The sequence below is a fragment of the Lissotriton vulgaris genome, chromosome 1_1 (assembly GCF_964263255.1).
Source record: "Lissotriton vulgaris chromosome 1_1, aLisVul1.2, whole genome shotgun sequence".
NCBI lineage: Eukaryota > Metazoa > Chordata > Amphibia > Caudata > Salamandridae > Lissotriton > Lissotriton vulgaris.
Window position 1 is genome coordinate 90,406,386 of NC_141685.1, and position 24,885 is coordinate 90,431,270.

Sequence of the window (24,885 nt, forward strand, 5' to 3'; positions counted from 1 at the left end):
TCTGTGGTTCCGCAAAATGAATCTAACCAATAAATTGGTCTCAGATTTATTAATTGAGTGTGTGTCATTTATTACCACTGTGTGTACAAAAGTGTGTGTCATTTATTGCCACTGTGTGTACAACAAATGCTTAAAACTACCCTCATATACGTCTAACTGCTCCCCCACAGTACCACAAAAGAGCATTAATATTATCTACTTTAGCCTCTGTAAAATCTCTGGGTGATCCACTGGACTCTCTGCACACCATACCTCTTTTTGGTATAGTATAGTGAGAGCCGGCTCCCCACGCTCAAGTACTCACACACACTCAGACATAGACAGACAGACACAGACACACACACTCTCTCTCGCATGCATTCTCACACACCCACCCTACCTCACATAAGAAACATATATTTCACTTCTAAATGACATTTTCAACTAGGAACATTAGTAAATCGGTTCATGCAGAATTCAAAAGATCCTACTTGTAAGGATATCTGAGCAGTCATCCCCATGACAGGAAAAAAGAAATACAAATGAATGAATAAAATGCTTGAGGAGGCTGAGGATGCATGTGGAGTTAGGGGAAGATCACAGCACCACTGATTGTGAGGCGTGCCAACTGTTGAAGCAGAAGTCGCGGCTGGAGCGCTGGAAGCAACTACTCTCGGCAGCATCTCGCAAGATCGGCTTCATCCCCTCGATCATCCTCCGCAGACGGTTTCAGAAGCGGCCGTCCTCGTCGGCATCCTCAACCCTCTCCGATGTCGCACGAGCGTCGCTCCTCGGTGGGTAAGTGTCGCAGCTTGTCCCTGGGGGCTGGTGTTCGGCCTGCCGGGGGGCGTGGGCTCTCCGCTGGGGATGCGGCCCGCGTGTCGTTCTCCTATCCACCGTTTCCCGGTGAGGGGGGCGTCGAGAACCCAGATGGAGACATATACAGCGGCTTTGCAGGCCTCGTTGGCGTCTCCTCCTCCTTCCTCTTCTGGGACGTTGGCGAATCCCTTGCATTGCGCGGGCCCTCCGCTTCGCCCCAGTGCCAACTGGCTCGGCTCCTTCGGGGGTCCCTCCTTCAGACCACGGCACCTCTGCCTCGCCTCAAACTCCTGCGGGATTCCTTGTAGTGTCGCGGGAGGTCCGCGGGGCTCGGGTCGCATTCCCGAGCCCCACTCGGCCCTCTAGACAGGCGACGGCCTTGTCCACGGCTGAGCTGCACCACAGGTGTCAGTAGACCCCCCACGTCCCGCTCTGGGTCGAGGCTGGCCGGGGACCCTTTGTTCCCCTCTCGGCCCTCCACGCAGGCGGCTGCCTCGACGGAGGCCCATCAGCCCTGGCGGCGCCACATGGGTCGGCAGACCACCTACGTCACATTCTGGGTCGAGGCTGGCGGAGTGCTTCTTGTCACTCCCCTGGTCCCTCTCCTCCCTCCACACATGCGGCACTTGAATGACTCCTTTTGCAAGCATATATAGCTTTTGCCCACAACTATTGCTTTTCTTTCATTTTGTCCTTCCAGACCATTCTCCTTCTCCTGTTTTTATCTTTTTAAGCTTTACTCTGTAAATTAAATTAACTGGGAACTTTTTTTACCAATCTCAGGATTCTGTTACATTTTTTTTTTTTGAATTGATGGCTTTCAAACAACATTTTCACCAATGAACATGCTGTTTTTTTTCCTCCACCGACATTTATTAGCATAATATTGAGATTGACTGGTATTTAATTGCTTTGTGAAGAGAGACCATTTTTCGACAGCATTCGAATAATCTCCTTCGAAGTGAAAATCAACAATTGCCTGCGCAGTGTTTGTAATAGAATCATGGTTGTTATCTGACCAATTAAGTTTCTTATATTTTACTGTTGTTATTTCACCCGGAAGTGTTGTATAGTTTTCATATCTTAAGCCATTTAGGTTTAAATCAATTATTTGTTGATCGTGGTCGCTTATATTTATTCCCTCTATCTGATAAGACAAAATTTTATGAAATAGATTATGAAATTGCCTCCTGTTCACGCTGCATGTGGGACCTCGAGAGCTCTCCTAGAGAGGCAAGATGGACGCGGGCTTCTTCCGCGGTACAAGTGCCGAGCAAGAGAATCGTTTCAGCAACAAACAGAAGAAGCTTTTGAAACAGCTAAAATTTGCAGAATGCCTGGAAACAAAGGTAGACATGGTCAAGGTTAATATGGAAGTTATCAAGCCATTAATAACTAAGCGAATTACTGAAATTCTGGGATTCGAAGACAATGTGTTAATTTACTGTGTTTTTAAATGGTAAGAATGCCAGAGAATTCATGGGAGAGCTTTGGCCGCTTCTTTTGAGTGCTCAAGAAAATATTGCTGGCATACCCACTGCTTTTCTGGAACTGAAGAAAGAGGAAATTAAACAGAGAGAGATTGAGCAAGAAAAGCTGGCGTTTTTAAAGAAGCAAGATGAAGAGAAAGATAAAAAGGACAAAGAAGATCGAGAAATGAGGGGTTGGGACAGAAGATCCAGAAGTCCGAGAAGACGCAAATCCAGGTTGTCTTCCCCGTGGAGAAGATCTCCTGGAAGAAGAGAGCGAAAACACAGCCATTCACGATCTCCTCGGCACAGATCCAAGAGTCGCAGTCCTAGTCCTATGCCTGAAAAGAGAGAACCAGAACCTCCCGAACCTGAGCCTTCTATGTTAATAAGGGAGCCTTCTGTTCAGGAAGCAACTTCAACCATGACATTATTAAAGTTATGCAACATGAACCTACCCCAGACATCAAGCAAGAACCATCCCCAGAGCAAAGTATTAAAACAGAGATAGAGAAGAAGCCCCGGGCCAGTTCTCGATCACGTTCTAAGTCCCGGTCAAGGTCACATTTGTAGGAAGGTACCTCCTGACTATGGTTGCCCCCAACTTTTTGCCCTGTGTTTTAGCTGGTTTTTGACATAGTCGACCTGGGATCCTGCCAATCAGGACCCCAGGCCTACTGCTCTCTCTTTAAAATGGATTCCATGTACCCTAGGTACATTTCCAATTGGTACTGGGCCACCCTATCAGACTCTGTAACTCAGGGCATGAGTGTACCCAGGGCTGCCAGGGGCTGCAGCATGTATTATGCCACCCCTGGCTGGCCTCCTAAATTTGACACAACTGGCTGCATGATAGCTGGGGCAAAGTCGTGTAATCACCCTTTGCTGTAGATATAGTATACCTATATCTAACCCTAAAATGGACACACAGATTCCTATCAGTCACTCCTATGGCAGGCCTTAACAATCCTGAAGGCAGAGTGCTTGGAATCGTGTGAGATGGTGCTCTGGCATGAGCTGAGCCTGTCTGCAGCTTGCGGAACCAAGTCCTAATTGCTGTTCCATGATATCGCATACCATATACTCTTAAGTGCATTATAATCCTCGCGGTTAAATGCTAACTTTGGTATTGCTTTATCAAAACATGTCGAGTAAGGTGTCATACGAATTGGAATACTAACCCCTCGCCAATTCTGGCGACGGGGTTAGCATTCCACCCTTCTAGAGGGACACGACATGTATGTAACTGTGAACCCCGGTTAAAGTTAACTAAAGCCTCAGCTCCACAAAATGGATGCTGCCACCACAGACACGAGTCTGACCTCCTGCTGCTGGGAGTCCTTCCAGCGAGGGAGGCTTGGACAAAGGGTTTCCTGTCCGGGGCGGTGCTAGCACCATCCCAGACATGGTTTTGTGTATCCTGGGTAGGCAGGGCTTTGCAGGAAGGTGACTGCTGAGTGGCACCCCGGTGCTCACTACGCATAGGCCAGTCTGAACCAGTTCCAGGGGCACACCAGCCCCTGGCCTGGGGAAGTCCGGCATGGGAGAGGGGTGTAACCACCCCCCTCCTAGTCCCACCCATAGGCAGGACCTAGTCACCGGGTCAGCCCCCTTTTTTAGTATAAAGATGGGAGCGGGCCCCCTGTTCAAATAAGATCATCTTTGGAATCAAGACACGACTTTCTGCGAAAGGCATCAAGATTTCCTTCTTCAAGATTCTCCCTTGTGGCTAAGGAGTAGTCACCCTGCATCAAGCGGGCACCATCCTAAGAACACTGCGGTCTGCTGCAAGTCCTTCTTCACGAATCCGACGACCCAGCTCGACGAGACCCGGCTTCCTTGGCACCTCTGACCTCTACTCACCTCTACAGCAAAGCTGAGAACTGTGAGTACGACGAGACCTCGAGGGACCGACGATCGCCAAGACTGCATGACTTCTTTGCAACAAGCCCACCGTGTGCTCCACTGGTGAGTGCTTTGGGGTCCGATAAGCCCCAACCCTGAGCAGCTCCAGCACCGAAGATCAGCCCTCCAGCATCTCCACGATCTGCGTGGGGCCCTTCTGCTTTTGTGTGCTCACCGCGCTGTGTGGCTACTAGCCGGCTGGCTTGTGGCCTTCTTCACGACGCCCGACGACATCACTGCTGCTGGTCTGGTTGCTCCAGACTGGCCCTTGCTTCCTTCTTCAAGAGAGGCACCCCGGACCCTCCTGGTCCACTCCAGACGCCATTTTGAGTCCACCGCGTGGGCTTGAATTTGCCAAGGCTTTGTTGCCCAATCCTGGTTCCAGCGACGCCGACAGCTTCAATCTTCGTGGGACAGCTCGCTCCTCCATCCTGGTCGCCGACAACGCCTCCTGGTCCGTGAGATCTGCGAGCACAGCGTCACCCACTCACCTAGTCGAGGTGACTACCATCCGGTGCCCTCCTGGTGCCACCTGACTACTGGCTAGTAGTCTTGAACTTGGTCCCCTCTGCTTTCAGGTGTCATCTTCCATCGATCCAGGCTTGGATCCATCGAACTTTCTTCACTGGTCGCCTGCCAGCAACTTCTTTCTTCCAGGCTCCTGGTCCGTCTACGAGGATTCCCGACGTCCTTTGAGTCCTATGCAGCTGCAGCCCCTGGGCTAGGTAACTTCGGCATTTCGGTGCCCCAGCATAGCCTCACTATCCAAGGGTCAGAATCCACTTTCGTTTTCCTCCTACCAGGTCGGGTTCGCCCGAGAACACTAACTTTGCAATTTCTAGCTACCATAGACTTTGTCCCGCATCCCGCGTGAGAGTGCACACTCTGCACACGAGTCCCCTGGGTCTCCTAGAAGTAATCTGAAGATTCTATAGTCAAGATCTAGCGATTCCAAAGCCTATTAGTACTGTACTTACCTGCTAGTAATTTCGCATTCCACTTTCAGAGTATATGGTTTTCCGTGCCCCTCTGGCATTTTTATATACTGTGCTAACTTAAGTATTTTCGTAAGAGTTTTGTTTTGTGCTTAGTACCCTGTCCTCATAAAGAGTACAGGGCTGTTGTGATTCTTAATAAATATCTTGTTTATTTTCATAACACTTGTGTGGTGTCCTTTCACTGGGTATTCAAGGGGTATATGTGTGGTAAACAGCTGGCTTAACACGCCCTCTCGAGTCTTTAGCCTTAGACTGCTCGTATCCACGCTACTAGGATAGCTGGTCTATAAGGTTGACTTACAACCAATCATCAATAAGGGTTGCTGGACTGATACATAGTGTTCACTAGAATAGTGAGCACTGCATATCAGGCCACCTTCTCACATTGGTGAGCAGCGGTTGGGATTTGAGCTTGCTGTTGTTTTACCACACGTATCCTAAGAATATCTTGTTGAAAGATCACATAAGTACTGTTAGGTACATATAACTTAGCTTAGAATACTCTGAGTTCTACTGAACCAGCTGTTGCAGCTCATCAAGGCTTAGCACACCTTGGCTGCAACTCTTAGCAAGGGATCAGTAGGCAAACACATAGTGTAGGTAGGTGCATCACTTACACCACACTAGAAACAGTATGTCAGACAAAGGAGGAAACTCTGAGTCTCCCCTTGTGTCAGTGGACCCTCCACAGGTCCCCACTTCCAGATATACTGTCCTTAGCTTCAGGGAGTTGAGACAGGTGTGTACCTCCAGGAAGATAAGACAGGGGTCTAACCCCACAACTTCCTTTCTGATTGGTCTCTTAGAGACTTATGATGCCAGGAGGGCTGTTAACCCAGACCCTTCTAATCCAGATGGGAATATGCCCTCCTTACAGGGACCCTTTGATAGCCAGGACCATCCCCTCCAGGAAGCAGATGATGCTGAGGATGAGGATGAGGACCAGTTGTCAGGGGATGAGGCAGATAAGGGACAGGTAGAAGTCAGTAGACTAACCAGGTCCAACTTAAGCAGACATGAGCTTGGTACTGGGGGACCCCTGGGGCCACTCTCAGGTCAGCTTAACATTGGGAATGGACAAGTTAGGTCTCTATCAAGAGGCTCTAACAGATCCCTTCGAACCAATGGCTCTCTCAACTCTTCTCACAGAGGGATGACTTCCCCTAAGAGGAGAGTGTATGAAGCTGAAGAAAGGGCAGTCAAACTGAGGATTGAAAGGGAAGAACTTGCCCTGGCCAAAGAGAGACTTGCCTTTGCTAGAGAGCAAGAATTATGTGGGCTACAGCCCACTGGTGGCAGCAATAAACCTAGCAATAGGGAAAGGAGTTTTGATACAAAGCACCTGAGTAGGATAGTGCCCGTTTTAAGCAAGGGGATGACATCCACAAATGGATTACTGCTTTGGAGAGGGCCTGCACTGTGCAGGGTGTTCCCCAAAGTCAGTGGGCAGCTATCTTGTGGCTCTCCTTTGATGGTAAAGGTAGAGATAAGCTCCTCACCACAAGGGTGGAGGATGCTAACAATTACCAAATCTTGAAGAATACACTGGTTGATGGGTTTGCTTTAACCACTGAACAATACAGGATGCTGTTCAGAGACACCCAGAAAACTCAGTCTCAAGATTGGACTGACTTTGTTGATTGTGCCACTAAGGCTTTTGAAGGCTGGCTACTGGGTAGTAAGGTTACTGATTTTAAAGGATTGTAAAATCTAATTATGAGAGAGCAAATCTTAAATAATTGTCAGAACCAGTTATTACACCAGCACATGGTAGACTCTGATCTGACCTCTCCACAGGAATTGGGTAAGAGGGCAGACAAATGGGTCAGAACCAGGGTTAGGCCTAAAAACCAGGGTGGTGACCAGAAAGAGGAATCAACCAAGCCTCAAGAGAAGGGTGGGGATAAATCCACAGAGAAGACTTCCCCAGGGCCCCAAAACTCCAACAAGGGTGGTGGGTCCCAGAACACTCCTTCAGAACAGAAGAAACCTTATTGTCATACCTGTAAACAGGTGGGCCATTACAAAAGTGATGCCAGTTGCCCTAAAAATGGCAATAAGGGAAATATACCCCCAGGTAATACTCCTAAACCTCCTGTTACCACTAGTGGTAATCCCCCAGGTGGTGGGAGGGCCCCCAAGAATGTGGTGGGCATTACTTTGGGCAATCAGGAGGACTATGGCCTAGCCAGGTTCCCTGACCACACTCTTGTCTGTGAGACTGGCATGGGGTTTGCCAACTTCACTACTGGACCCCACATTTTGGGAAAGTATAAACAAGAGGTCTTAGTGAATGGTCAGAAAGTTGAGGCATTCAGAGACACAGGGGCCAGCATCACCATGGTGATTGACCATCTGGTCCCCTCTGCTCAACTGACCCCTGGTTTTACTTATCAGGTGACAGACATTCATGGAGTGAAGAGAAGGCATCCCATGGCAGTAGTCAAGCTCAGCTGGGGTAATGTCACAGGGCCCATGAGAGTGGCAGTGACAGATAACCTACCTGTAGATTGCTTACTGGGGAATGACCTGGAACTCTCAGCATGGGTTGAGGTGGAGCAAGAAACTCACTCCAGAATGATAGGCCTATCCAGACAGGTTAGTGGGGCAGTAATAGCTACAGCCCCAGCCCAAGCACCATTCCTCCCTGAAAAGGTTGGAAGGGCAGTGGTAGCCACTGCCCAGGCTCAGACAGACTTTCCAGAACAGGATAGGAGGGCTGTGACAGTCACAGCCCAAACACAAACTGAGTGCCCTCCTGAAAAGGTTGGCAAGGTTGAAATGGTCTCAACCTCTACTCAAACAGATAGTGAGGTTGTGAAGCCTGAAACAATGGATCACTCCACTCAAACAGAGAGCATTGAGGAGGAAGAAGAGTCTTCCCCCTCCCAGACACTAGGTGAGAGCCAGCCTCCTCAGGGAACTGACTCTACCCCTGTTGAAGGAACTGCCCCAGAGGTAGTCAGGCCTAGCCTGGCAGAGCCCCTGATGGCAATGGACCCTTCCCAGGTGGGACCCAGTCTGGAGCAGGTAACCTGCACCTCTCTACCCTGCCTCAGTCAGCCCAGGGCTGAAGAGGTCAGGGAGGCCAGTGGTGGACCCCAAAGGGCCCCCTGTCCAAAAGAACCCCTTAATCAGAAGATTAGGATCACTGAAGCTGGTAAACCTAGCAAAGTGAAAATAAAACAGACTCCTGAGGGATCCCCTTAAAAATAGTTAGGGACCTCCCACAGCTGGACACTGTTGGGCACAGCCAAACATGGGGCCTAAAAACCCCAGACCTGACCTGTCCCTCCAGTAAGCCAAACAGAGGGACTCAGCCTCCAGCTTTAGGTAGCCAGAGGCTGACCCTGAGAGCTCAGTGCATCTCAGCTAAAGAAAGAAAGGCACACATGATGAATGGTGATTGGAGGAAGTTGAGCCCAAAGGTAGAGGAGCCTCACTTCAGTACTCCATCCCAGCATCAGCCTTTTACTTTCCCAAGACACACCAGAGACAGAGATTCCCTATGGTGGAGACCCTCAGATACCCTTAGGGTGAGGGGTTGCCTAGTGGACCATGACACAGGGGGAAACCAAGCCAGAGCTGGACCTTCCTTATATGGCCACTTAGGTAATAGAGGCTTACCTGGACAAGGATAGCCTTATCTCCTTTCGTTTGGGGGGGGGGGGGTTGTGTAGGAAGGTACCTCCTGACTATGGTTGCCCCCAACTTTTTGCCCTGTGTTTTAGCTGGTTTTTGACATAGTCGACCTGGGATCCTGCCAATCAGGACCCCAGGCCTACTGCTCTCTCTTTAAAATGGATTCCATGTACCCTAGGTACATTTCCAATTGGTACTGGGCCACCCTATCAGACCCTGTAACTCAGGGCATGGGTGTACCCAGGGCTTCCAGGGGCTGCAACATGTATTATGCCACCCCTGGCTGGCCTCCTAAATTTGACACAACTGGCTGCATGACAGCTGGGGCAATGACGTGTAATCACCCTTTGCTGTAGATATAGTATACCTATATCTAACCCTAAAATGGACACACAGATTCCTATCAGTCACTCCTATGGCAGGCCTTAACAATCCTGAAGGCAGAGTGCTTGGAATCGTGTGAGATGGTGCTCTGGCATGAGCTGAGCCTGTCTGCAGCTTGCGGAACCAAGTCCTAATAGCTGTTCCATGATATCGCATACCATATACTCTTAAGTGCATTATAATCCTCGCGGTTAAATGCTAACTTTGGTATTGCTTTATCAAAACATGTCGAGTAAGGTGTCATACGAATTGGAATACTAACCCCTCGCCAATTCTGGCGACGGGGTTAGCATTCCACCCTTCTAGAGGGACACGACATGTATGTAACTGTGAACCCCGGTTAAAGTTAACTAAAGCCTCAGCTCCACAAAATGGATGCTGCCACCACAGACACGAGTCTGACCTCCTGCTGCTGGGAGTCCTTCCAGCGAGGGAGGCTTGGACAAAGAGTTTCCTGTCCGGGGCGGTGCTAGCACCATCCCAGACATGGTTTTGTGTATCCTGGGTAGGCAGGGCTTTGCAGGAAGGTGACTGCTGAGTGGCACCCCGGTGCTCACTACGCATAGGCCAGTCTGAACCAGTTCCAGGGGCACACCAGCCCCTGGCTTGGGGAAGTCCGGCATGGGAGAGGGGTGTATCCACCCCCCTCCTAGTCCCACCCATAGGCAGGACCTAGTCACCGGGTCAGCCCCCTTTTTTAGTATAAAGATGGGAGCGGGCCCCCTGTTCAAATAAGATCATCTTTGGAATCAAGACACAACTTTCTGCGAAAGGCATCAAGATTTCCTTCTTCAAGATTCTCCCTTGTGGCTAAGGAGTAGTCACCCTGCATCAAGCGGGCACCATCCTAAGAACACTGCGGTCTGCTGCAAGTCCTTCTTCACGAATCCGACGACCCAGCTCGACGAGACCCGGCTTCCCTGGCACCTCTGACCTCTACTCACCTCTACAGCAAAGCTGAGAACTGTGAGTACGACGAGACCTCGAGGGACCGACGATCGCCAAGACTGCATGACTTCTTTGCAACAAGCCCACCGTGTGCTCCACTGGTGAGTGCTTTGGGGTCCGATAAGCCCCAACCCTGAGCAGCTCCAGCACCGAAGATCAGCCCTCCAGCATCTCCACGATCTGCGTGGGGCCCTTCTGCTTTTGTGTGCTCACCGCGCTGTGTGGCTACTAGCCGGCTGGCTTGTGGCCTTCTTCACGACGCCCGACGACATCACTGCTGCTGGTCTGGTTGCTCCAGACTGGCCCATGCTTCCTTCTTCAAGAGAGGCACCCCGGACCCTCCTGGTCCACTCCAGACGCCATTTTGAGTCCACCGCGTGGGCTTGAATTTGCCAAGGCTTTGTTGCCCAATCCTGGTTCCAGCGACGCCGACAGCTTCAATCTTCGTGGGACAGCTCGCTCCTCCATCCTGGTCGCCGACAACGCCTCCTGGTCCGTGAGATCTGCGAGCACAGCGTCACCCACTCACCTAGTCGAGGTGACTACCATCCGGTGCCCTCCTGGTGCCACCTGACTACTGGCTAGTAGTCTTGAACTTGGTCCCCTCTGCTTTCAGGTGTCATCTTCCATCGATCCAGGCTTGGATCCATCGAACTTTCTTCACTGGTCGCCTGCCAGCAACTTCTTTCTTCCAGGCTCGTGGTCCGTCTACGAGGATTCCCGACGTCCTTTGAGTCCTATGCAGCTGCAGCCCCTGGGCTAGGTAACTTCGGCATTTCGGTGCCCCAGCATAGCCTCACTATCCAAGGGTCAGAATCCACTTTCGTTTTCCTCCTACCAGGTCGGGTTCGCCCGAGAACACTAACTTTGCAATTTCTAGCTACCATAGACTTTGTCCCGCATCCCGCGTGAGAGTGCACACTCTGCACACGAGTCCCCTGGGTCTCCTAGAAGTAATCTGAAGATTCTATAGTCAAGATCTAGCGATTCCAACGCCTATTAGTACTGTACTTACCTGCTAGTAATTTCGCATTCCACTTTCAGAGTATATGGTTTTCCGTGCCCCTCGGGCATTTTTATATACTGTGCTAACTTAAGTATTTTCGTAAGAGTTTTGTTTTGTGCTTAGTACCCTGTCCTCATAAAGAGTACAGGGCTGTTGTGATTCTTAATAAATATCTTGTTTATTTTCATAACACTTGTGTGGTGTCCTTTCACTGGGTATTCAAGGGGTATATGTGTGGTAAACAGCTGGCTTAACACGCCCTCTCGAGTCTTTAGCCTTAGACTGCTCGTATCCACGCTACTAGGATAGCTGGTCTATAAGGTTGACTTACAACCAATCATCAATAAGGGTTGCTGGACTGATACATAGTGTTCACTAGAATAGTGAGCACTGCATATCAGGCCACCTTCTCACATTGGTGAGCAGCGGTTGGGATTTGAGCTTGCTGTTGTTTTACCACACGTATCCTAAGAATATCTTGTTGAAAGATCACATAAGTACTGTTAGGTACATATAACTTAGCTTAGAATACTCTGAGTTCTACTGAACCAGCTGTTGCAGCTCATCAAGGCTTAGCACACCTTGGCTGCAACTCTTAGCAAGGGATCAGTAGGCAAACACATAGTGTAGGTAGGTGCATCACTTACACCACACTAGAAACAGTATGTCAGACAAAGGAGGAAACTCTGAGTCTCCCCTTGTGTCAGTGGACCCTCCACAGGTCCCCACTTCCAGATATACTGTCCTTAGCTTCAGGGAGTTGAGACAGGTGTGTACCTCCAGGAAGATAAGACAGGGGTCTAACCCCACAACTTCCTTTCTGATTGGTCTCTTAGAGACTTATGATGCCAGGAGGGCTGTTAACCCAGACCCTTCTAATCCAGATGGGAATATGCCCTCCTTACAGGGACCCTTTGATAGCCAGGACCATCCCCTCCAGGAAGCAGATGATGCTGAGGATGAGGATGAGGACCAGTTGTCAGGGGATGAGGCAGATAAGGGACAGGTAGAAGTCAGTAGACTAACCAGGTCCAACTTAAGCAGACATGAGCTTGGTACTGGGGGACCCCTTGGGCCACTCTCAGCTCAGCTTAACATTGGGAATGGACGAGTTAGGTCTCTATCAAGAGGCTCTAACAGATCCCTTCGAACCAATGGCTCTCTCAACTCTTCTCACAGAGGGATGACTTCCCCTAAGAGGAGAGTGTATGAAGCTGAAGAAAGGGCAGTCAAACTGAGGATTGAAAGGGAAGAACTTGCCCTGGCCAAAGAGAGACTTGCCTTTGCTAGAGAGCAAGAATTATGTGGGCTACAGCCCACTGGTGGCAGCAATAAACCTAGCAATAGGGAAAGGAGTTTTGATACAAAGCACCTGAGTAGGATAGTGCCCCCTTTAAGCAAGGGGATGACATCCACAAATGGATTACTGCTTTGGAGAGGGCCTGCACTGTGCAGGGTGTTCCCCAAAGTCAGTGGGCAGCTATCTTGTGGCTCTCCTTTGATGGTAAAGGTAGAGATAAGCTCCTCACCACAAGGGTGGAGGATGCTAACAATTACCAAATCTTGAAGAATACACTGGTTGATGGGTTTGCTTTAACCACTGAACAATACAGGATGCTGTTCAGAGACACCCAGAAAACTCAGTCTCAAGATTGGACTGACTTTGTTGATTGTGCCACTAAGGCTTTTGAAGGCTGGCTACTGGGTAGTAAGGTTACTGATTTTAAAGGATTGTAAAATCTAATTATGAGAGAGCAAATCTTAAATAATTGTCAGAACCAGTTATTACACCAGCACATGGTAGACTCTGATCTGACCTCTCCACAGGAATTGGGTAAGAGGGCAGACAAATGGGTCAGAACCAGGGTTAGGCCTAAAAACCAGGGTGGTGACCAGAAAAAGGAATCAACCAAGCCTCAAGAGAAGGGTGGGGATAAATCCACAGAGAAGACTTCCCCAGGGCCCCAAAACTCCAACAAGGGTGGTGGGTCCCAGAACACTCCTTCAGAACAGAAGAAACCTTATTGTCATACCTGTAAACAGGTGGGCCATTACAAAAGTGATGCCAGTTGCCCTAAAAATGGCAATAAGGGAAATATACCCCCAGGTAATACTCCTAAACCTCCTGTTACCACTAGTGGTAATCCCCCAGGTGGTGGGAGGGCCCCCAAGAATGTGGTGGGCATTACTTTGGGCAATCAGGAGGACTATGGCCTAGCCAGGTTCCCTGACCACACTCTTGTCTGTGAGACTGGCATGGGGTTTGCCAACTTCACTACTGGACCCCACATTTTGGGAAAGTATAAACAAGAGGTCTTAGTGAATGGTCAGAAAGTTGAGGCATTCAGAGACACAGGGGCCAGCATCACCATGGTGATTGACCATCTGGTCCCCTCTGCTCAACTGACCCCTGGTTTTACTTATCAGGTGACAGACATTCATGGAGTGAAGAGAAGGCATCCCATGGCAGTAGTCAAGCTCAGCTGGGGTAATGTCACAGGGCCCATGAGAGTGGCAGTGACAGATAACCTACCTGTAGATTGCTTACTGGGGAATGACCTGGAACTCTCAGCATGGGTTGAGGTGGAGCAAGAAACTCACTCCAGAATGATAGGCCTATCCAGACAGGTTAGTGGGGCAGTAATAGCTACAGCCCCAGTCCAAGCACCATTCCTCCCTGAAAAGGTTGGAAGGGCAGTGGTAGCCACTGCCCAGGCTCAGACAGACTTTCCAGAACAGGATAGGAGGGCTGTGACAGTCACAGCCCAAACACAAACTGAGTGCCCTCCTGAAAAGGTTGGCAAGGTTGAAATGGTCTCAACCTCTACTCAAACAGATAGTGAGGTTGTGAAGCCTGAAACAATGGATCACTCCACTCAAACAGAGAGCATTGAGGAGGAAGAAGAGTCTTCCCCCTCCCAGACACTAGGTGAGAGCCAGCCTCCTCAGGGAACTGACTCTACCCCTGTTGAAGGAACTGCCCCAGAGGTAGTCAGGCCTAGCCTGGCAGAGCCCCTGATGGCAATGGACCCTTCCCAGGTGGGACCCAGTCTGGAGCAGGTAACCTGCACCTCTCTACCCTGCCTCAGTCAGCCCAGGGCTGAAGAGGTCAGGGAGGCCAGTGGTGGACCCCAAAGGGCATCCTGTCCAAAAGAACCCCTTAATCAGAAGATTAGGATCACTGAAGCTGGTAAACCTAGCAAAGTGAAAATAAAACAGACTCCTGAGGGATCCCCTTAAAAATAGTTAGGGACCTCCCACAGCTGGACACTGTTGGGCACAGCCAAACATGGGGCCTAAAAACCCCAGACCTGACCTGTCCCTCCAGTAAGCCAAACAGAGGGACTCAGCCTCCAGCTTTAGGTAGCCAGAGGCTGACCCTGAGAGCTCAGTGCATCTCAGCTAAAGAAAGAAAGGCACACATGATGAATGGTGATTGGAGGAAGTTGAGCCCAAAGGTAGAGGAGCCTCACTTCAGTACTCCATCCCAGCATCAGCCTTTTACTTTCCCAAGACACACCAGAGACAGAGATTCCCTATGGTGGAGACCCTCAGATACCCTTAGGGTGAGGGGTTGCCTAGTGGACCATGACACAGGGGGAAACCAAGCCAGAGCTGGACCTTCCTTATATGGCCACTTAGGTAATAGAGGCTTACCTGGACAAGGATAGCCTTATCTCCTTTCGTTTGGGGGGGGGGGGGGGGGGGTTGTGTAGGAAGGTACCTCCTGACTATGGTTGCCCCCAACTTTTTGCCCTGTGTTTTAGCTGGTTTTTGACATAGTCGACCTGGGATCCTGCCAATCAGGACCCCAGGCCTACTGCTCTCTCTTTAAAATGGATTCCATGTACCCTAGGTACATTTCCAATTGGTACTGGGCCACCCTATCAGACCCTGTAACTCAGGGCATGGGTGTACCCAGGGCTTCCAGGGGCTGCAGCATGTATTATGCCACCCCTGGCTGGCCTCCTAAATTTGACACAACTGGCTGCATGACAGCTGGGGCAATGACGTGTAATCACCCTTTGCTGTAGATATAGTATACCTATATCTAACCCTAAAATGGACACACAGATTCCTATCAGTCACTCCTATGGCAGGCCTTAACAATCCTGAAGGCAGAGTGCTTGGAATCGTGTGAGATGGTGCTCTGGCATGAGCTGAGCCTGTCTGCAGCTTGCGGAACCAAGTCCTAATAGCTGTTCCATGATATCGCATACCATATACTCTTAAGTGCATTATAATCCTCGCGGTTAAATGCTAACTTTGGTATTGCTTTATTAAAACATGTCGAGTAAGGTGTCATACGAATTGGAATACTAACCCCTCGCCAATTCTGGCGACGGTGTTAGCATTCCACCCTTCTAGAGGGACACGACATGTATGTAACTGTGAACCCCGGTTACAGTTAACTAAAGCCTCAGCTCCACAAAATGGATGCTGCCACCACAGACACGAGTCTGACCTCCTGCTGCTGGGAGTCCTTCCAGCGAGGGAGGCTTGGACAAAGGGTTTCCTGTCCGGGGCGGTGCTAGCACCATCCCAGACATGGTTTTGTGTATCCTGGGTAGGCAGGGCTTTGCTGGAAGGTGACTGCTGAGTGGCACCCCGGTGCTCACTACGCATAGGCCAGTCTGAACCAGTTCCAGGGGCACACCAGCCCCTGGCCTGGGGAAGTCTGGCATGGGAGAGGGGTGTAACCACCCCCCTCCTAGTCCCACCCATAGGCAGGACCTAGTCACCGGGTCAGCCCCCTTTTTTAGTATAAAGATGGGAGCGGGCCCCCTGTTCAAATTAGATCATCTTTGGAATCAAGACACGACTTTCTGCGAAAGGCATCAAGATTTCCTTCTTCAAGATTCTCCCTTGTGGCTAAGGAGTAGTCACCCTGCATCAAGCGGGCACCATCCTAAGAACACTGCGGTCTGCTGCAAGTCCTTCTTCACGAATCCGACGAACCCAGCTCGACGAGACCCGGCTTCCCTGGCACCTCTGACCTCTACTCACCTCTACAGCAAAGCTGAGAACTGTGAGTGCGACGAGACCTCGAGGGACCGACGATCGCCAAGACTGCACGACTTCTTTGCAACAAGCCCACCGTGTGCTCCACTGGTGAGTGCTTTGGGGTCCGATAAGCCCCAACCCTGAGCAGCTCCAGCACCGAAGATCAGCCCTCCAGCATCTCCACGATCTGCGTGGGGCCCTTCTGCTTTTGTGTGCTCACCGCGCTGTGTGGCTACTAGCCGGCTGGCTTGTGGCCTTCTTCACGACGCCCGACGACATCACTGCTGCTGGTCTGGTTGCTCCAGACTGGCCCTTGCTTCCTTCTTCAAGAGAGGCACCCCGGACCCTCCTGGTCCACTCCAGACGCCATTTTGAGTCCACCGCGTGGGCTTGAATTTGCCAAGGCTTTGTTGCCCAATCCTGGGTCCAGCGACGCCGACAGCTTCAATCTTCGTGGGACAGCTCGCTCCTCCATCCTGGTCGCCGACAACGCCTCCTGGTCCGTGAGATCTGCGAGCACAGCGTCACCCACTCACCTAGTCGAGGTGACTACCATCCGGTGCCCTCCTGGTGCCACCTGACTACTGGCTAGTAGTCTTGAACTTGGTCCCCTCTGCTTTCAGGTGTCATCTTCCATCGATCCAGGCTTGGATCCATCGAACTTTCTTCACTGGTATCCTGCCAGCAACTTCTTTCTTCCAGGCTCCTGGTCCGTCTACGAGGATTCCCGACGTCCTTTGAGTCCTATGCAGCTGCAGCCCCTGGGCTAGGTAACTTCGGCATTTCGATGCCCCAGCATAGCCTCACTATCCAAGGGTCAGAATCCACTTTCGTTTTCCTCCTACCAGGTCGGGTTCGCCCGAGAACACTAACTTTGCAATTTCTAGCTACCATAGACTTTGTCCCGCATCCCGCGTGAGAGTGCACACTCTGCACACGAGTCCCCTGGGTCTCCTAGAAGTAATCTGAAGATTCTATAGTCAAGATCTAGCGATTCCAAAGCCTATTAGTACTGTACTTACCTGCTAGTAATTTCGCATTCCACTTTCAGAGTATATGGTTTTCCGTGCCCCTCGGGCATTTGTATATACTGTGCTAACTTAGGTATTTTCGTAAGAGTTTTGTTTTGTGCTTAGTACCCTGTCCTCATAAAGAGTACAGGGCTGTTGTGATTCTTAATAAATATCTTGTTTATTTTCATAACACTTGTGTGGTGTCCTTTCACTGGGTATTCAAGGGATATATGTGTGGTAAACAGCTGGCTTAACACGCCCTCTCGAGTCTTTAGCCTTAGACTGCTCGTATCCACGCTACTAGGATAGCTGGTCTATAAGGTTGACTTACAACCAATCATCAATAAGGGTTGCTGGACTGATACATAGTGTTCACTAGAATAATGAGCACTGCATATCAGGCCACCTTCTCACAACATTCACCTCCTCATTCCAGATCTCAGCGGCACCACAGGTCACGCTCCAGGTCCTATTCACCGAGGAGGCTCTCAAGCCCAAGGCGAAGGTCGTCTCCTCGCCAACGTAGTCCTCCCAGGCGCCCTCCACCTCCTCCTAAACACAGGAGAAGTAGAACCCCAGTCAGAAGAAGACGCCATTCATCAGCTTCTTTATCTGGCAGCAGTTCGTCTTCCTCTTCTTCACGTTCAAAGACTCCGCCTCCTCCAAAGAAACCATCAAAGCGAATTTCATCATGTCCTCCTCAGAAGCCCCGCGGGTCTCCTTCTGGATGCCCCCCTAGAACGCTGCACAGGCCATCTCCACCTCCTAGCCCCCCTCAAAAAGAACCCAGATCTCCCTCGCCTCAGCAATCCAGTTATCAAAGGAAAGGTCGCAGCTCGGTGTCTCCAGGACCAAAACACAAAATCCTAGAAAAAAGATCTTCACCACCCCAAGCTCCAAAAACGAAAAGAGTGGAATTGTCAGAATCTGAAGATGACGAAGGGAGTAGAATGGCAGCAGCAGATTCTGTGACAAAGACGGCAGTATAAATGACAAAATTAGCACTCTTTATCTGGTACAGATTCTGGTTCATCATCCTCTTCTGAAGAGAGACCTAAAAGAAATGTGAAAAATTGTGAAATGGCACATCGCAGACGTCATTCAGGCTCAAGCACTTCATCACCTTCACGAATATGTCAAAAAGAGTTCTCTCCTACAATGCAGCAAATGGGAAAGAGGTGTCAGTCTCCTGTGCCTAAAAGACGACGAAGAAGCCCATCCCCACCTCCAGTAAGAAGGCGCCAAACTCCTTCACCTCCACCTCCTCCACGACGACGTCGATCAGCTTCACCTCTCAGTTGCAGGACACCATTTCCTCCTCCACGGAGGTGCTCCCCTTCTCCAAGAAGGTATTCTCCACCAATACAGAGAAGGTATACTCCTTCACCACCTCCCAAAAGAAGAACTGTTACACCCCCACCTCCACCACTTCTTAAAAGAAGACTATCTTTATCTCCACTTCCAAAACATAGCATTTCTCGATCTCCACCTCCAAAACAAAGAATTTCTCTAGTGGCAAAGAGACACTCTCCTTCGTTATCTTCAAAACATAGAAAAGGATCCCCTCCAAGCAGGTCAAACCGTGAAATGCGATCCCCACTGCAGAACAAAAGGCATTCGCCTTCCCCTCGGTCAAGAACTCCCCGTATCTGTCCAACTCCTCCTCCCCCTCTTCGCAGAGGACCTTCACCTTCACCCCCAAGAAGACAGCAATCACCATCTCCAATCACTAGGCTCATCAGGAGAGTGTCATGGACACATGAACCTAAGAAGATTAAAAGGGGTTCTTCTAGTCCGCTGCCTGTGAGGAGAGTGTCTTCGTCTAGATCCATCTCAGGATCACCAGAGCCACCACCTAAAATCATGCTCCCACCCCCATCACCATCCAGATCACGATCTCCCTCGCCAACGTGGTCACCCGCACCACCAGCAAAGAAAGCTCAAAGTGCTTCACCAAGTCCGTCTCCTGTAAGGACTTCTGACCAAGAAGGTGGCAGGAAGAAAAAAAAGGTTAAAAAGCACAAGAAACACAAGAAGCACAAGAAAGAAAGGGGTTCTAATGCAGAGGGGTCACCCAGCCCTCCTGCTTCATTGTTGAAAAGAGGAGAAATGGACGATGATAGTTTACCTATAAACTGTTCTGAAAGTGATGGTGAGGAAAAGCTTGATGATTTAGAATAACACCTGCGAGAAAAGGCCTTGAGGTCTATGAGAAAGGCTCAAGTGTCACCACAGCCTTAGTCAAGTCAAGTCAAGTCAAAGAATTTATATAGCGCACTACATACCCAGAGGGTCTCAAGGCGCTAAGGGAGGGGGGGAGGATTACTTTTCAAATATCCACGTTTTAAGTTGCTTTCTGAATGCTAGGTGGTTCTGGGTAAGGCGAAGGTAAGTGGGGAGTGAGTTCCATGTTTTAGCTGCTAGGTATGAGAAGGATCTGCCTCCCATGGTGGTCTTGTTGATGCGAGGTACAGTGGCGAGGGCTTGGCTGGAAGAACGTAGTTGGCGGGAGGGGGTGTAGAAGGACAGTCGTGAGTTGAGGCATTCTGGTCCGATGTCGTAGAGTGATTTGTGTGCGTGGGTTAGCAGTCGGAAAGTGATCCTCTTATTGACGGGTAGCCAGTGGAGGTCTTTCAGGTGACCAGAGATGTGTTCGTTACGCGGGATGTCTAATATGATCCTGGCTGAGGCGTTTTGGATTCGTTGGAGTTTCTTCTGGAGTTTAGCGGTAGTTCCTGCGTAGAGGGTGTTTCCGTAGTCCAGTCGGCTCGTGACCAGAGCATGGGTGACTGTTTTTCTGGTTTTGGTGGGGATCCAGCTAAATGTTTTTTTGAGCATGCGAAGAATGTTGAAGCAGGATGAGGAGACGGCGCTGACTTGTCTGTTCTTTGAAAGTGAGGAATCCAGGATAACGCCTAGGTTCCGTGCGTGGTCTGTCGGGATGGGTGCCTTTCCAAGGGCTTCCGGCCACCAAGAGTCGTCCCATGCAGAGGGGGATGTACCTAAGATGAGGACTTCTGTTTTATCTGAGTTCAGTTTCAGACGGCTGTGTTTCATCCATTCGGCCACTTCTTTCATTCCTTCGTGTAGGTTAATTTTGGCGGTGCTGGGGTCTTTGGTGAGAGAAAGGATTAGTTGAGTGTCATCCGCGTAAGAGATGATGTTGAGGTTGTGTTGGCGGGCGATGGCCGCGAGGGGGCTCATGTATACGTTGAAGAGGGTGGGACTGAGTGAGGATCCTTGTGGAACGCCACAGATGACTTCAGTGGCCTCGGACTTGAATGGTGGAAGGCAGACTCTCTGGGTTCTTCCGGTGAGGAACGAGGTGATCCATTCCAGTGCTTTACCTTGTATTCCGATGATTCTGAGGCGTTGTAAAAGGGTGCTGTGGCAGACTGTGTCGAAGGCTGCAGAGAGGTCGAGGAGGATGAGGGCGACTGTGTCTCCATTGTCCAGTAGAGTTCGAATGTCGTCTGTTGCTGCGATGAGGGCGGTCTCAGTGCTGTGTTTTGTTCGGAAGCCAGACTGTGAGGAGTCGAGGGATTTGTTGGCTTCGAGGAAGGCGGCGAGCTGGTTGTTGACAGCTTTCTCGATGACTTTGGCCGGGAAAGGAAGGAGCGAGATGGGGCGGTAATTTTTGAGTTCGGTGGGGTCCGCTGTGGGTTTTTTCAGAAGGGCGGTGAGTTCAGCGTGTTTCCAGCTTTCCGGGAAGGTGGCGGAGTTGAAGGAGGAGTTGATGACGTCTCGGAGGTGCAGTGCTATGGTGGAGTCTGCTTTGTTGAAGATGTGGTGAGGACATGGGTCTGTGGGGGATCCTGAGTGGATGGAGTTCATCAGGCGGATGGTGTCCTCAGTGGAGATTGGGTTCCAGTCGTTAAGGGTGTTCAAGGGGGATGAATGATCAGCATATGGTTGGGTGGGTTGGTCTCCGGGTTGGTTGTCGAAGCTGTTGTGGATGTCTGCAATTTTGTTGTGGAAGAATAAAGCCAGGGAGTCGCAGAGGGCTGGAGAGGGGGTGATGTCATTGGAGTTGGCCGAGGGATTGGTAAATTCCTTGACGATGTTGAAAAGTTCCTTGCTGTTGTGGGCGTTGTTGTCTAGTCGATCCTTGAATGCTGTTTTCTTGGCCTTTCGGATTAGTTGGTGGTGTGTGCGGGTGGCGTTTTTGAAGGCGTCCTTGGTGCTAGTGGTTGGGTCTTTTTTCCAGGCCTTTTCAAGGGAGCGGCAGAGTTTCTTGGACTTCTTAAGATCATCGTTGAACCATGAGGCCTTCTTGCTGCCAGGTTTGCGTTGACGTTTTTTCAGTGGTGCTAGGATGTCGGCGGTGTTGGATAACCATAGGGTGAAGTTGGTGGCGGCTTGGTCTGGGTTAGAAGAGTGGGCTGGGGTGTTTAGAAGGAGCGATGAGGAGATCTGGTCGATGGTGATTTTGTTCCAGTTTCTTTGCAGAGTTGGTTGGGGGTGGTTGATGGGTTTCGGCTTGTTGTAGGTGAAGTGAACGCAGCTGTGGTCAGTCCACAGGAGATCCGTAGTGTGGCTGAAGGAGACATGATTGCTGGAGGTGAAGATAGGGTCGAGTGTGTGACCTGCGATGTGGGTGGGTGAAGTGACCAGTTGTTTAAGTCCGAGGTTGGCGAGGTTGTCCAAGAGGGTGGTGGTGTTGCGGTCGTTGTTCTTTTCAAGGTGAAAGTTGAGGTCTCCCAGAAGGATGTAATCTTTGGAGGGGAGCGCGTGTGGAGTGATGAAGTCCGTGATGTCTTCACTGAATTTTGCGCGGGGTCCTGGTGGTCTGTAGAGGAGGGTGCCTCTGAGTGTGGTCTTGGGGTCGATGTGGATCTGGAAGTGAAGGTGTTCAGAGTTGGCGAGATTGACGTCAGAGCTGGTTGAGATGTGGATTGATTTCTTATGGACGATAGCGATTCCTCCTCCTGTGTGGCCGGTACGGTCCTTGCGTGTGATCCTATATTCTTCAGGGATGGCAATGGTGATGTCTGGGGCGGAGGAAGCGTTCATCCATGTTTCTGTTAGGAAGGCGACGTCTGGAGAGATGGTATCTAGTAGATTCCATAGGTCAATGGCGTGCCTGTGGACCGAACGGGTGTTGAGAAGGATGGATTGTAGGTGGTTGGTGTCGGGAATCTGAGGTGTGGTCGTAGCGGAGTTGGTGACGGTACCGGTGAATTTGCAGGAGTAGCATGAGAAAGGTCCATGGGTGTGTCCAGGAGCGGCTTGGACGCAGTTGGGGGGACGGCCGGGGTTAAGGGCTAGGAGGGTGGTGGCATCGTAGGTGATGCGGGAGGGCTGGGCAGCGCGAGGGGCAGGGGGTCTGGCGCTGGGCGCGGTCCAGGCGCGGACGGGCGTAGACGGGCTTACCTTTGGCGCACCTTCGGCGCGAATGGGGCGCGGTCGCTGCGCGTAAACGCTGCGCGTTAATGCAGTGGGCATATATGGATGGTGGAGGGGGAGGGGCGAGGGCGGCTCAGCTGGGAGGCGGGGCAGGCAACGTAGGAGATCAACAACAACAAAATGGAGGCGGAGGGGTCAGCACGGCAAGAGCGCCTGGGGGAAAACGCGAATGCAGCAATGAATAAACGCTACCAATTTTAAAATGCTAATAAGCAGAGCGCCAGACACAAGCAAACAGCAGGCAATATATTGAGATCAGTTTCCGTGAAAATGCGCTGCACAACGATACCATAAACAGCAATAGAGTAGCGCTGGCAGATTAAAAATGCTAATGAGTAAATAAGCAGATCGGCAGTTAAAAGCGCACAGCAGTTTTCACAAGCAGTTTTCAATGCGCTGCACAACGATACCAGGGCCAGAGGGGAGCGACCACTCAGCACAGAAGCGGAGAGCGAGTCACAGCGCTACCAGGTAAGGGAGCGCTGTTTGTAGTTTGTGGGAGGGCGGCTCAGCTGGGAGGCGGGGCGGGCAACGTAGGAGGACAACAACAACAAAATGGAGGCGTAGGGGTCAGCACGGCAAGAGCGCCTGGGGGAAAACGCGAATGCAGCAATGAATAAACGCTACCAATTTTAAAATGCTAATAAGCAGAGCGCCAGACACAAGCAAACAGCAGGCAATATATTGAGATCAGTTTCCGTGAAAATGCGCTGCACAACGATACCATAAACAGCAATAGAGTAGCGCTGGCAGATTAAAAATGCTAATGAGTAAATAAGCAGATCGGCAGTTAAAAGCGCACAGCAGTTTTCACAAGCAGTTTTCAATCGCCATGAACTGAAATATTTGATATAATGTATATTTTATTTGGTTTCTATTCCTCAAATTTCTGTTTCAGTTTCTAAAATGTGTTTCAGCTTTAGATTATAACGTATGTTGTAATGGGTAGAGGTGAAAATATTAAAAACAAATAAAATTGGCATGGATTTCCATCAGTGTCCACAGTGTACTAGCGATATCCTTTCACTCACCATAGTTGTAACTTCCATAAAATTAGGGTACTTCAATGACCAAGAATTTATATGGAATATAAACATGCCAAGGAGCTTACAAAAACATTATTTATGAAGTCTGATAACAAGTTGGACACACATCGGAGTATGATAAAAAATATAAAATGATTCTGTTGAACTCTGGTTCTTACACATGGTTGAGATTGAAACCACTTGTTAAAATTTCAAGTCAACAAACTATTTGAATAAAAAATGTGTGTAATGTTGACTGTATTAAAGTGAATCAGGTTTGTACTTTCTGTTTACATAAAATGAAAGATTTGAGTTTGCCAGAACACTGTGGGTTTTCTCTTTGTAACAAGTTGATTTGAAGCACTGGAATTTAATTTGTATTTGTATTTTTTAAAGCAGAGTTTGCTCGTTCCCAAAGGGACTCCTAACATTACATTAATCTGTTCACTACAACTGCTTTGTTACCTCCTCCATGTTGTTTGATTGCGGTTCTTTCAGACTATCTATGTGTCAGAGCTGTGGGCTTTAAAGGGCAAATAGATGGACGTGGACAGTGAATATTGTTGCATTTTGTAACAGGAGCTGTATAAAACTTGGGAATTAAACAAAGTAAATTTCATAATTTTAGAAAGCTTGGAATATTTGCTTGTGAGTTTTTAATGCCGTTTTTAAAGTGGCTCGGGTTTATTTCAATGAGTGCCTGCGGTGTGCCAGAGGTGTGCTACAGATCGTGCGCAAGGTAAGCTCAACTAGTGTGTCTGTTTAGGAAACTATTGCAGTAAAATCCAAACATTTGCATTATTTGCCAGTGTCAGGTTGATTTCCTTGATAGAAATAAAATGAAAATGATTCAACGATGCTATTGTATAATCTATTCTAGACCTATGATCCCCTGCTTGAAAAGTCCATGCTGGTGGCGAATCTTGAGGAAATCGCCCATTTAGGACTCTTAGACCAATGGTTTCTCATTCTTTTACAAGAGTCTTGCCGATGTTTTCATCTTTTGTTCCCTCATACCCATTGTTGATGAAAAACTTGGAATTGACCATAAGTAATTTTGCCATTGTATTTCAACATCTCTATCGTAAGATCATAGCATATTCATGTTATAATCACCGGTAATAATAATCTCAGGTTGGATGTCATTGTCCAGTTGCTGCAAAATTATAATTATCAAATTGGTCGCCATTGTTCTTTGTAATTATATACGTTGATTACTACAAGAGATTTAATTATATTTTGTTCTTTGTATCATATTTTGACAATTAGATAATCGTTTTGACTTGG

The 24,885-nt window shown here is 49.5% G+C and overlaps 1 pseudogene; it reads left to right on the forward strand.

Moving 5' to 3' along the window:
• Nucleotides 1-2,014: 2,014 nt before the first annotated feature.
• On the forward strand, nucleotides 2,015-19,408 carry LOC147737507 (uncharacterized; annotated as a pseudogene).
• Nucleotides 19,409-24,885: the final 5,477 nt, after the last annotated feature.